Consider the following 14,403-nt stretch of genomic DNA (forward strand, 5'->3'; position numbering starts at 1 on the left):
TTAAAAGTTCGTTTTATTTTGATTATTTAGAGCCTCGGATTTATACAAACTGCACCCTTTCTTTATTTGTAGTTTTAGTGTTAGGTGATCGAAGTTTGAAATCCACAAGTCTAGAGGTTACAGTAGCTAGGGATCTTCCCATTGATCTGTGTGTTACTTCAAATTTACAAAGACAGAGCTAGGGCCTTCAATCTCCAAAATGCAAACTCTAAGATGCCTCACCCACCTAAATCCTTGCCTGAAAAAATTGCAAGGACAAGGAGAAGAAGAGAAATATGAGATGTAATTAGCAAGGAAAGGAGCAAGCACCTTAACCCTAGGTTGGGTCAAATTGTATTAGCTTTTTTGTATGGGGCTTGCTCAAAAATCTTGAATTGGTTAGGGTTTATTTATACATGGCTAAAACTAACTTCTTTTATTCAATAGCTTGGGCGCCAAGGTTGTTTTGTGGGCATTTTTGGAAGACCATGTCTTTTGAACAGTTGAAACAAAAATTCTTGGGAGGTCATTGGGGAACATGGGAACACACCAAATCTTTTATTAGGCTTTACATAAGAATGTGGAGTTGTACCTCAAAATCCGACTTAAATCGGCAATTCTAGCACCCCAAATCTTTATGATGGCTTAAAAATCTATTTTCGTTTTTTATTGTAAAATTGAAGCCCCAAAAACGATGTTGATCAAACATATGTAATCATTTGAAAATACAAAATCCAATTACTATGTTACAAGATATATAACTTATATGTAATCATTTGAAAATACAAAATCCAATTACTATGTTACAAGATATATAACTTTTAGGCCTGAAAATCCATCCTTTTTCTTCTTTTTTTCAATTTAAGATGACCAATTTGAGGTTCTCTTACTTAAAAAACTTCATTTTTCGACCGGGTTTGAGATACTACATTACCACGATAGTAAAGCATAAGCCTCATATAAAATTTTCTTAAGACAATATGTTAGTTCCGATGGTAAGTTGAATACATTTGAAGGAAATTTATTAAAATACATATAAGAGATCGGTGCAGTTTAGATAGAGCCTAGGCCCCAACCAATCAAATTATAGCTTACCTTCAAATCGCATAGAGAAATGTAGTTTTAATACTTAAAATATTTGTGATAGCTTTAAAATATATTCTCATCTTTATTTATAAATTTTAAAGTCTTAAAAATAGTGTAGATCGACATACCTATGACAACTTGAAAATTTTGAAAATTGACAGTTCAAAAATCTGTTACAAAATACTCTATTTTCAATATTTAAAATTCATTTTTGCTTTATGTGCATGCATTTTGATGTCGAGATGATCAGTTTGAGGATATTTGAGCATGAAAACAACTTCTTCTAGTGAAAATTTTGAGATAGATTTTAATTTGATTGTTTAGAGTCTAAGCTCAATATAAACTCTTTCCTTTATTTAATATTTTATTTACATACTTTATTTTAATTTGAAATTACCCATCAGAATACGCATCAACATGTTGGAATAAATAAAAATTGATAAAATGTCACATCGGATGTATGCAAAGGGTCAGCATCCCTATATATTAGTGATTTATAAAAGTCTAATAATGGTAAGATTTATAAAAGTTTAATCGATAGTGGCAGAGTAATTGTCCCTATATGCAACGTTTTCCAACATTAAATATTCGGCCATCAGTTTCACTTGGATTTTTTTATAATTGAATACATGGAGAACTTTGCCTCAATCTTTTTGTTGTACATTTGTATTTGGAAAATTGTTTTAAGCGGGGCTGGACCGCATTTCTAAAATATGCCATCTAGAGGGATAAAGCATCCATTTTCAAAGATGGATGCAAATAGGTGGTCCATCTAAAAACAAGTGTGACTAATGATTGAAATGTTTTTTTTTAATATAATTTTTTTATTTTTTATTTTTTATTTTTATATATTCATGATTTTCATGTTAAAGATTTTATATTCTCTAAAAATTAAGATCAAATCATATATATATATATATATATAATAAAAACTCTTCCTAATGCTTATAGGCGATAATGAACAATGATTTCGCCTTTTCATCATTATCCAAACTTCATCGTACGGTCACAGTTGTTCAGTACTATTTCAATTTTTTTCTACAAATTTAAATTATTTGAAATTTAGAGCGTGTGTATATCTTAGAGAGGTGCACCTAATAAAATTATGAAAAAAATAATTTGTAAAATATAAATTGACCAAAATACCTTTGAAAATTTACGGGGTTATTTTGGTTAATTTATATTATGAATTATTTTATTCATATTTTTATTTAGTGCACCTCACTAGGATGTACTCATGCTCCAAATTTCATATCATTCTGATTTATAGAAAACAAATGAAAATTAAAACACTACCGGACAATTGTGACCGTGCGATAAACTTTGGACGGTGACGAACATAGACGACATCACAGTTCATTTTCGCCTATAGGCATTGCGTAGTGTTTTTCATACCTATAAGCGAAAATGAACTATGATTTCGACTATGTTCATCACCGTCAAAAGTTCATCATACGGTCACAATTGTCCGGTAGTGTTTCAATTTTCATTTGTTTTCTATAAATTAGAATGATTTGAAATTTGGAATCATTCTAATTTATAGAAAAAAATGAAAATTGAAACACTATCGGACATTTATGATCGTGCGATGAACTTTGGACGGTGATAAACATAAGAAAAATCAATGTTTATTTTTGCCTATAGACATTGGAAATACTTTTCCTATAAACCATAAAATATATATATTGATAATAATTAAAAAATGTACTCATTGCCAAACCTGCATTTCTACCATATGCGGGTCCAGCTCATAGAAACCATGTCCTTCGTATTTGTTGGGGAATCTTTTGTAGCTTGCCTTGGTGACCGTGATCAAGTACTGAGCAAGACGTGGCTAACATATTTTAAACCATGGAAATCGATTTTCAATAGAAAAAAGTTGTATAAAGTTTTGACCTTAAAATGTAGTATGGACGAGAGAACATATTGGCATAAACGTCTTCCACTTTAGCTCTTGGGGACGTCTTGGAGCTTTTGAATACATGGTCAAGGAATCACGAGTCATTTCTTTCTTGACTTTGCAGGTTTTGCTAGTCGTTTTACATCTCGGATCTTTTTTGATTCGAAAACTCCGTCAGCCTTTTGATAAAGATGTACCTAAAAAATCCATAAAAAAATGTTGTTTTAATGTTGAAAAACTCTATTTGATCATCTCGACATCGAGATGTATGAATATATATATAAAAAAAAGATTTTGAGTCCCAAAAATAATGCATCTAGCAAAACATTATCTAGACTGTTCATTTTCAAGATTTTCATATGTTCATAGATCTATCTGATTTTAACCCTTTTTGGAGTTTTAAAATTTATGATTAGATATAACAATAGATTTTGAGATAATCTTAAAAAAAATTACACCAAAATTACATGTTATGACAAAATTTGGAGGTACATATTAATTGGATTGTTTAAAGTTGCAACCTTTTCGAAACCGCACCCTTTTCAATATTGCTCTTTGCTACAAGAACAAGGAAGCTTATTGGTGAAACCCACCTATTCAATGCTGTGATTTTCAGAAGTCCACCAAAGAGATGGATTTTGTAAGTAAAATAAATGAAAGGCATGATTAATGAGAGAAGACAACAAAAGTTCCACTTTAGGAAATGGTTTATATAAGGTTGAGGCTCTAAACGATCAAATTAAGGAGCATCTCAAAAATTCACTAGAAGAAATTCTTTGGATGCCTCAAAAACTTTCAAATCCGATCATCTCAACTTCTTATCGTATTCTTCAGTAATCAAGATGGCAATGTCTCTCTCTCTCTCTCTCTCTCTCTCTCTCTCTAGAATTGAGTCTTTCTCTCTACAAGGAAAAGGGCAGCCTTGATATTAGCTTTGGTTTGAAGCTTTTAAAGTATTAATAGAAGTACTGTAGGCTACCCTTTTCAAAAAATCTATGTTCCCATGGAAGCACGATGTGGATCTACTCCCTTACTCAAAAATACCTATTTAAACGTGTTTTTGTTCTAAAATTTTGAGAACCATATAAAAATTAAATAGTGATTATATCCTAAAAATTTGAGATTTGAAAAATTACAGGTAGTGTGGATTTTTGTCGATGGAGTAAATAAAAAGTAAGCTCAAGAGAGTAAAAAATCTTTTGTGTTGAGTTGGGCAATATTACGGTACTTAAATTACCGTAATACTACTTTAAAGTATTACGGTATTTTAATTACCGTAATACTCTATGTTATTACGGTAATTAAAGTACCGTAATAGATGTCTATGCTATTACGGTACTAGAAGTACCGCAATTATATCTCTATTTACAACGGTATTTTAATTGCCATAATGGTCGAAATGCATTACAGTAGAAAGACTCCCGTAAAAGGTATTTTCGTCCAGAAAATGCCAAAATTTGAGAAAAATATTGTGGGCGAGGTTTTAAGAAATTTGAGGTTTTTTTGCTATTTTCTTAAAATTAAGGTATATTAGCAATAATTTTCCAAAACAAAATGCTGAGCCTTGCCTAGTCTGGGCTTCATAAAGCATTTTTGGGCTGGTCCAAAGCTTTTATTGAATCTGCCACCAATGTTAGAATAACAAATACAATATAGGAGAAAGTGGGTTTGAGAGACTGGGAAAATATTTTTCACTTTTGAGTGTTAATTTTTTTTTTTTAATAATAATCACCCCTTATAATTTTGGCAACAAGATCACTCACAGATGGTCTTATTACAAACAATATAAATTCCAAAAATAAATAACACATCAATAAACTAAATCTCAACTACTTGATGCCATTCATACAACCTAATATTGTGCTTGAGAATAAAAATAAAATAACTAACAAATAAAAGAATAGATGTCGAAGATTACCTCAACTTGGCTTTTGACACCCCATACCGAGTCACCACGTCTAATGGCACGGGATCAGCGATCTAGCTTCAATCTCGAACCGAGAAAGCTAATTTCGGCCAAACTAAGTAACCACCCTTAAATCTCTACAAAATCCTAACTCCAAAATAATTAAGCTCAAACCCTAATTTTCCCTACCCTTAGATTAGATCATGAGAGAGAGAGAGTGTCTCTATGTTGGGACGTGCCCCGGGGTCTTTTTAGGAGAGAGAGAGTAGAGAGAGGGGGCCTGACCCCTAGGGAAGAGAGAGAGAGAGTTTATGGGAGAGAGAGAGGTGTGTAGAGATGGGGGAGAGCACCCCTATTTATAGTGAAGTTTAGGTCTAGGGTTTCTTTAGGGTTTCCCATAGTTTGCCTATTTCTTGAGATTGAATATAGACCGTTGATTAAAGTGATTTGTGGGGTGAGAGATCTTAGCCATCCATTTCATAGATGGGCCATCAACATTATGGAAGGTGCATGAATCATTATCCCCCTTTCCTTAAACCATTTTCCCATCAATATATTAAAATAAATTAAATCCATTAAAGATATAGTGTATACCATAGATTGCATATTCTATCTCATATTTTTCATAAGAATATTTCAAAAATATCAAGTCAAGATATTCCTTCAATAATCAAGATAAGATATGGTCAATATTCCCTAATCAATATTTGACCATATGCTACAAGATAAAGTTACCATATTTAATAAACTTAAAGACAAACCAACAAGAGAAGGTATCCAAGGGTAGGGCATGCCACCCATGTATGGTATGTGGGGCCCCACCTAATACCCACATGATGGGCCTATGTGCAATATGGGCCCCCCATGTATTTTTTTTAATAAATATTTTAAAATTAAACAAAATGAATTTTAAAACATTATATCTTTGTAAATTAATAACTTCATTTTTATAAGTCCAAAAATAAGAAATAAAATATCAAATGACTTATAAAAATTCAAATAATAAATCTTAAATAATTTAATAATAAAATGAACACAATTAAATTAATATAATGGGAAGTGGATCCATATGGTTCAATAATTTTATCAACGATCACGGGGTACTCCACCTTCAACTGTGAACTATAGACTACACTTGCTTTATCAAACCGACTCAGTGTTTCCCTGGATTACAAGTCCTCCCCTAGAGACGAGTCAAGGTCACAACGTTCTTATGCGACCACAGCTCTATGGCGCATAGGGGTATCTCACGCGCATGCATACGCTTCACCCAAAGGTGGATATTTGGCTTTCTCGAATGATCTATCAATGTGCATGCCGTGTGATGGAATATGGATGAAGTTTTAGCCCCCGTCTCAGTAGACCTACCATCACACACAAGGGTCACACAGTCCCTCGACTCTCTCATTTAGACATAAGCTCCAACCTCATTAAGGGCTAACCCAAAACCCTCCTTAGTTAATTCTTTATGCCCAAGTACCTTGGGTTTTCCAACCATCTGGCCTAGATCGATAAGCACAGTCCAGTATAAGCAAACATCATTTGCTTAGTATAGTCCTCGAGGGACCACACTCCCACTGAGTTTATGTTTCACTATAATAAAAGTATTTCAATACACACTCATAAGGCTTTTAAAGGCCATATAAACCCAACATCTCCCACTCAACCTTTGAAGGCCTTACATTCTCTCTTTCTCACTATCTCTCGTCCTCATCTCTCTCACATGTCTTACAAAAACAATATGGACAACTCCCTTAATTAGAGGGTCTTCAATCATCAAATCTGTAGATATGTAGCTGATCTCGATCTCTTTCAATCTTACCTCATTTATCAAGGAATAAAAATAAGGCTTAATATGCTTGGAGTTCTTATGAAACCGAGGTTCCTTAGAGACACAAATAGCAGCAGTGTTGTCGCAGAAAATTCGTACTGCCTCATAACGTACATAATGAAAATTAAGTTGATTAAGAAACTTCTTAATTCACATGGCTTCCTTGGCTGCTAGACATCATGCCACATACTCGGATTCTATAGTGGACAAGGCCACAATATCTTGTTTCTGTGACTTTCAAGAAACCGTGCCCCCTCCAAGCATAAACACATACCCAGATGTAGATTTCGCATCATCTGGATCCGCGAGATAGCTTGCATATGAATATTCCTCTATTGTTATTTCAGTTCGCCCCTTATACGTGAGCGTATAATTTATGGTCCCCTTTAAATATCTGAGATTTCTTTTTACAGCTTTCCAATACTTCTCTCCTAGATTATTTTGGAAACGGCTTACCAAACTCATGACGAAGGACAAGTCAGGCCTTGTTCCCGTCATGGCATACATAAGGGACTCAATTGCGCTCTTATATGGCACTTTCTTCATGACTCTTATATCCATGTATTCGGTAGGACACATCTTATTACAAAGCTTCATCTTTTTGTCGATTGGGGTAGACATGGGCTTACACATACTCATATCAAACTTTTCCAAAATCCTCTTACAGTAGGTTGCCTAGAAAAGTTGGATAATCTTTTCACTCCTGTTTCTTATTATCCTAACGCCCAACACATATGAAGCTTCTCCAAGATCCTTCATATCGAAGTGTTGTGCAAGGAAACTTTTCGTCTCTACTACTAGGGCAATTGAGCTACTAACAATTAGCATATCATCTACATATAATGATATAAAGACTACATCACTCCCACTAACTTTTTGATATATGCAATAATCCTCATTATTTGTAGAGAACCCTGCAAGAGCAAGGGTCTCCTGGAAGTTTATATACCACTGTCGCAATGCTTGTTTCAAGCCATAAATAGATTTATTAAGTTTACATACTAGGTTCTCTTTCCCTTTCTTCTCAAATCCCTCGGGTTGGATCATGTAAATTTTTTCTTCTAAATCTCCATTTAGAAAGGTTGCTTTGACATCCATTTGATGAGCCTCAAAGTCAAAATGGGCTGCTATAGCTATAAGGATTCGGATGGATGAAAATTTGGCAACAGGGGAAAAAGGTTTCCTCATAATCTATCTTTTCTTTCTAGGTAAAACCCTTTGCAACCAACCTAGATTTGTATTTTTCTATTTTCCCTTCAGAGTTCAACTTGTTCTTGAAAATCCACTTACAATCAATGGCCTTACGTTTTTCATGTAGGGGTACTAATTCACATACATGGTTTTAGTTAATGAAAGCATACTCATCTTTCATGGATTCCACCCAGTATTCTTTTTCAGGACAGGTCAAGGCTTCACGGTGAGTTCCAGGTTCTGAATCTGGATCTTCTCAAACCTTATTAAAATGTTCTCCAAGGTAGAGAAAATGTTCTAGGTAAATAGGTGGTATACTGACTCGGTTACTTCGTCTTAGTTTAGGTAAAGGTTCACTTTATTTAGGGAGTTCATAAACAGGTTGGGTTGGTTTAGAAGTTTCAGGTTTAAGGTCTCGAACTACATCATTGTTTTTTGCCTCCTCATAAAGGTTGGTTTGTTTTCTACTCACCCTTGCTTCAAAGAACTCTTCTTGTAGAATCGATACCTTTTACCATGATCTGGGTAACCAATGAAAATGGATTTGACAGTTTTGGGTTGCAATTTGGTTCTATTTTGATGTGGGATAACGACATGGGCTGAGCAACCCCAAACTTTCAGGTGTTTAAGGGAGGGAGTATGACTTGTGAAGATTTCGTGAGGAGTAAGTGGGACAGCTTTTGTGGGAGTCCAGTAAAGGATGTGACATGCCGTTAATACAGCTTCTCCCCAAAACTTCAATGAAAGATTTGCATGCCCCATCATACTCCTTACCATTTTCACTAAGGTTATAATCCTTCTCTCAGCTACACAATTTTGTTCAGGAGTATAAGGCATGGTGTACTGATGGAAGATCCTATTTTCAATGCACAATATTTTGAAAATGTCATATGAATATTCCCCTCCTTTGTCAGTTTTAATGACTTTAATTTTCAGGTTGGTTTGATTCTCTACTTGGGCCTTATATTCTTTGAATTTTTCTAGGGTTTTTGATTTTGCATGAATAAGGTAGATATGGCCATATCGCGAGTGGTCATCTATAAAAGAGATAAAATATATTTTTCCACTTTTGGTGGTCACATTCATAGGTCCACGTATGTCATTATGAATGATTTTCAATAAGCTAGTAGCTCTTTTTGCCCTAGTGGTATTTTTTCTTATTAGTTTTCCTTGCACACAAGACTCGTACACTTTCGATAAATCTACCTTATAATTTTGAAGAATCTCGTCCTTTTTTAATCTTTCCATTCGTTTGATATTAATGTGTCCTAACTTCATATGTCATAGGGTAGCATCTCATTCATTAGGGGACGAGATATAAGCAACGTTCTCTTTTATTTCAACAGTAAATAGCCCGTCTACAAGTCGTCCAATCATGATCACATCTTTTCCCTTTTTAGCTACCACTTTCTCCTCCAATGAAAGTGGTTATGAATCCAGCCATAGACATCTTAGGAAGCGAAACCAAGCATTTCCTCATATAAGGAGCATAAATTGCTTGTTTTAGAATCGAAGTGCTCCCACTCTTCAGTTTCAGCTCAAAATCTCCAACTTCAAGTACTTCAATCTTCTGATTTCTTTCCATATAAATATGTTGTTGTCCTGGTCCCATGGGAGTGAAAGAATGATAACCTTCCTTGGTGTTTGTGACATGGGTCGTAGCCCTCGAGTCAAGACACCAAGAAGCTCCCTTGAAGTTAGCTAGCATGAACTCAAAAACTACACACGTCAATTCCTTGTTAGTTACACCAGATTTGTTAAACCGACAATTACTGGCTATGTGGCCCACCTTCTTGCAAATAAAACAAGTTCGAGTCTCTCTCTTTGCTCCCTTATTTCTAAAATCTCTTCTTTTGAAATATTTTTTCTTCTCAAAAGTATTTCTTCCATTTCCTTTCTTTAATTTAAAAGATGGTTGAAATTTTACCATATGCACAGCATCCGTTGGGGTTTGCCTTGAACTCTTCCTTTCTTCTTTAGATTTGATGGTCGTGATGAGTTCCTCCAATTTTGGTGCCTTTCTTCTAGCAGAGATGAAAGATATGAAAGTCTCCCAAGAATTAGGAAGAGAATTCATTAAATGAATGACTTGCATAGATTCATTGGGCTTCATGCATGTATATTCCAAATCTCTTACTAGCGCACGAAACACGTGCACATAATTTGTAAACTTGATACCTTCTACTATTTTTAAATCATTGTACATTCTCATAGCCATAGTTTGCTTCATGAGAGAGGGTTCAACATACTCTCTTTCAAGTTTATCAAAAATCTCACTTGCAGTATAGATTGACTCATACTCAGAAGCATACGAGTCAGTCATGGCACATAAAAGAATGTGCTTACATCTCAAGTTCCTCATCTTCCAATTGGCGTACTCAACTTTGATTATTTGAGATGAGTCGTCAGTTGGACGATGAGGTCGGTTCTCAAAGAATACCTCATGCAAGTTTTCTTTATAAAGCACACATTTTATTTTTCTTTTCCATGAAGCAAAGTTGGTCCCATCAAACCTTTGGTTTTCAAGATCTCAAAGATGAAGGTACGAGCAGCCATTATATTTCTATTCTCAAGCAAAAATAAGAAAAGACTCATAGAGGCAATCAAGTAAAACGAGCTATGATACCAATGAAAGAAAGACCTATGTGATCTTTTGTCGAGAAATATAATTTTTCTTGTTTTAATAATAATTACCCCTTATAATTTTGGCAACAAGATCACTCACAGATGGTCTTATTACAAATAATAGAAATTTCAAAAATAAATAACACATCAATAAAATAAATCTAAACTACTTGATGCCATTCATACAACCTAATACTGTGCTTGAGAATATAAAATAAAAGAACTAACAAATAAAAGAAAAGATGTCAGAGATTACCTCAATTGGGTTTTTTACACCCCACACCGAATCACCACATCCAATGGCGCGGGATCAGCGATCTAGCTTCAATCTCGAACCGATAAAGTTAATTTCGGCCAAACTAGGTAACCATCATTAAATCTCTACAAAACCCTAACTCCAAAATAATTAAGCTCAAACCCTATTTCCCAACCCTTAGATTAGATCATAAAAGAGAGAGATTCTATGTTGGGGCGTGTCCCTTTGGGTATTTTTAGGAGAGAGAGAGTAAAGAGAGGGGGGTGTGGCCCCTAGGGAAGAGAGAGAGAGAGTTTATGGGAGAAATAGAGGTGTGTAGAGATGGGGGAGAGCACCCCTATTTATAATGAAATTTAGGTCTAAGGTTTTTTTAGGGTTTCCTATAGTTTGCCTCTTTATTGAGATTAAATATGGACCGTTGATCAAGGTGACTTGTGGGGTGAGAGATCTGAGCCATCCATTTCATAGATGGGCCATCAACATTATGGAAAATGCATGAACCATTATCCCTTTTTTCTTAAACCATTTTCCCATCAATATATTTAAATAAATTAAATCCATTAAAGATATAGTGCATACCATAAATTGCATATTCCATCTCATATTTTCCATAAGAATATTTCAAAAATATCAAGTCAAGATATTCCTTCAATAATCAAAATAAAATATGGTCAATATTTCTTAATCAATATTTGACCATATGCTACAAGATATAGTTACCATATTTAATATACTTGAAGACAAAGCAATAAGAGAAGAAATCCAAAGGTGGGGCGTGCCACCCATGTATGGTATGTGGGGCCCCACCTAATACCCACATGGTGGGCCCATGTGCATTATGGGCCCTCCATATATTTTTTTTAATAAATATTTTAATATTAAACAAAATGAATTTTAAAACATTATAACTTTGTAAATTAATAACTTCATTTTTATAAGTCTAAAAATAAGAAATAAAATATCAAATGACTTATAAAAATTCAAATAACAAATCTAAAATAATTTAATAATAAAATGAACACAATTAAATTAATATAATGGGAAGTGGATCCATATGGTTCAGGAATTCTATCAACGATCACGGGGTACTTCACCTTCAATTGTGGACTACATACCACACTTGCTTTATCAAACCATCCAGTGTTTTCCACGACCCACAATCCAAGCAAGGGCTCATTCGCGGGTCACCAAAGTCTGGTCGATAATCCAAGGGGTCGCAATCCCAGTTTGTGGATTATAGGTCCTCGCCTAGAGACGAGTTAAGGTCACCACGACCTAATGTGACCACATCTCTATGGCGCATAGAGGTATCTCTTTCACATGCATACGCTTCACCCAAAGCTAGATATCTGGCTTTCCTGAATGATCTATCAATATGCATGCCGTGTGATAGAATATAGATGAGGTTTTGGCCCTTGTCTCAGTAGGCCTACCATCACACACAAGGGTCATACAATCCCTTGGCTCTCTCATCATGGCATAAGCTCCGACCTCATCAAGGACTAACCCAAAACCCTCATCGGTTAATTCTTTATGCCCAGGTACCTTGGGTTTTCCAACTGTCTGGCCTGGATCGATAAGCACAGTCCGGTATAAGCAAACATCATTTGCTTAGTATGGTCCTCGAAGGACCATACTCCTACTGAGTTTATGTTTCACCATAATGAAAGTATTTCAATACACACTCATAAGGCCTTTAAAGGCCACCTAAACGCAACAATATGAAACTTTTATGGGCCTTTTTTTGGGTTCGCCCTGGTTGGGCTGAATCCGTCCTGTTGGCAGCCCTAATCATGGTTGAAATAAATCAATTTGTTATGAAGCTCTAGAAGATTGATCTTGGCAATAAATCTAGTTCATTGGATATAAAACATGTAATTGTTCAAATATTTGGGACTTTTGAGAGTTGTTGTTCATTTTTCCAGAAAAATTAAGGGGTGCAGTTAGGCTTAGGCTTTACATCATAATGTAGAGTTGCACCTCAAAATCTGACCTAAAACGACAATTCTAGCGGCACAAATCCCTATGACGGCCTAAAAATAAATTTTCCTCTTTGACTGTAAAATTTGATGCTCCAAAAATGATGTTGATTTAACATATATAATCATTTGAAAATAGACAATCCAAACAATATGTTACAAGATATACAACTTTGGGAAAAGTTTATATAGAGCCGATGCTCTAAACAATCAAATTTAAGCCTAGCTCAAAAATTTCACTAGAAGAGAGTTTTTTGATGCTCAAATATCCTCAAATTGATCATCCCGATATCAAGATGCATGAAGATGAAAGAAAAAATGGATTTCAAGTTTTGGAAATGGTGTATTTTGTAACGTATTTTTGGATCGTCAATTTTCAAGATTTTCAAGTTTTCATAGATCTATCGATCTACACTATTTTTTAAGCTTTAAACTTTATAAATAAAGATGAAAATATATGTTAAGGCTATCACAAATATTTTTAGTATTGAAACTATATTTCTTGACACTATTTGAAGGTAGGCTTTAATTTGATTGCTTATAGCCTATGCTCTATACAAACCGCACCCTACAACTATTAGGGTTCAAAATCTATCTCTTTTTCTTTTTTTTTTTTTTAAATATATATATATATATAATTATTGAGGTCAAGATGATAAATTTGAAGTTTTCTAACTTCAAAACTTCGACTGGGTCTGAGATAATAGTAAAGCATAAGCCTCATATAAAATTTTGGTAAGATAAAATGTTACTTTAGATGACAAGTTGAATGCATTAAAGAAATTTTATTAAAATACACATAAGAGATCATATTTAATATTTTATCCACATACTTTAATTTAGTTTCAAATTACCCATCAAAATGCACATCACCATCAGTTGGAATAAATAAATAAAAATGATAAAATGTCACATTGTTGAAAAGTTGTGCATTTTGATAAATCGCAATACACTTAATAAGGATTTTAAATATAATTGGCCCTACTAAGACATATCCTACTTTTCGGATGTAAGCAAAGGGTCAGCATCCCTATACATTAGTGATTCATAAAAGTAAATCTTTGTGTTGGGGATTTGGCATTATATGAAATAATTAATCGATAGTGTCAGGGTATCTTTCCCCATACACACCATTTTTAACTTTAAATCCTTGGCTATCCACTTTGACGTAGATTTTCATAATTAAATGGGTAACTTTGCATCAATCGTTTTCGTATACATTTGTTTTTATTGGGGAATCTTTAGTTGCTTGACGTGGTGATCAAGCAATGGGCAAGATCTGGCTATATATTTTAAAATTTAAACCATGAAAATTGATTTTCAATGCTGCGCACATCTAACTTATATTAAGTTTTATCGATACGAGATTAACACATAAAATTTTGAATGCACATCTTCACTTCAACTTTTTGCATTAATTTTATACGTGACATCTACTTCAATCTTCGTAAATATAAAAATGTATTTTTTATGTTAGAGGATATAATTCCACAATAGCATCCCTTGACTCGTCAAATATCCATCTTGTAAATGGATGTCAAATTATATGGCCCTACCAAAACTAAAAATTGCCGATGTTAAAATTAAAAAACACCTTGTTTTTTCATTTTTTTTTGTTTTATATATATATATATATACACGCACACACTC

Source organism: Amborella trichopoda, chromosome 2 (assembly GCF_054954075.1).
Source record: "Amborella trichopoda isolate Santa Cruz 75 chromosome 2, AtrichopodaSantaCruz75HAP2 v2.0, whole genome shotgun sequence".
Taxonomy (NCBI): Eukaryota; Viridiplantae; Streptophyta; class Magnoliopsida; order Amborellales; family Amborellaceae; genus Amborella; species Amborella trichopoda.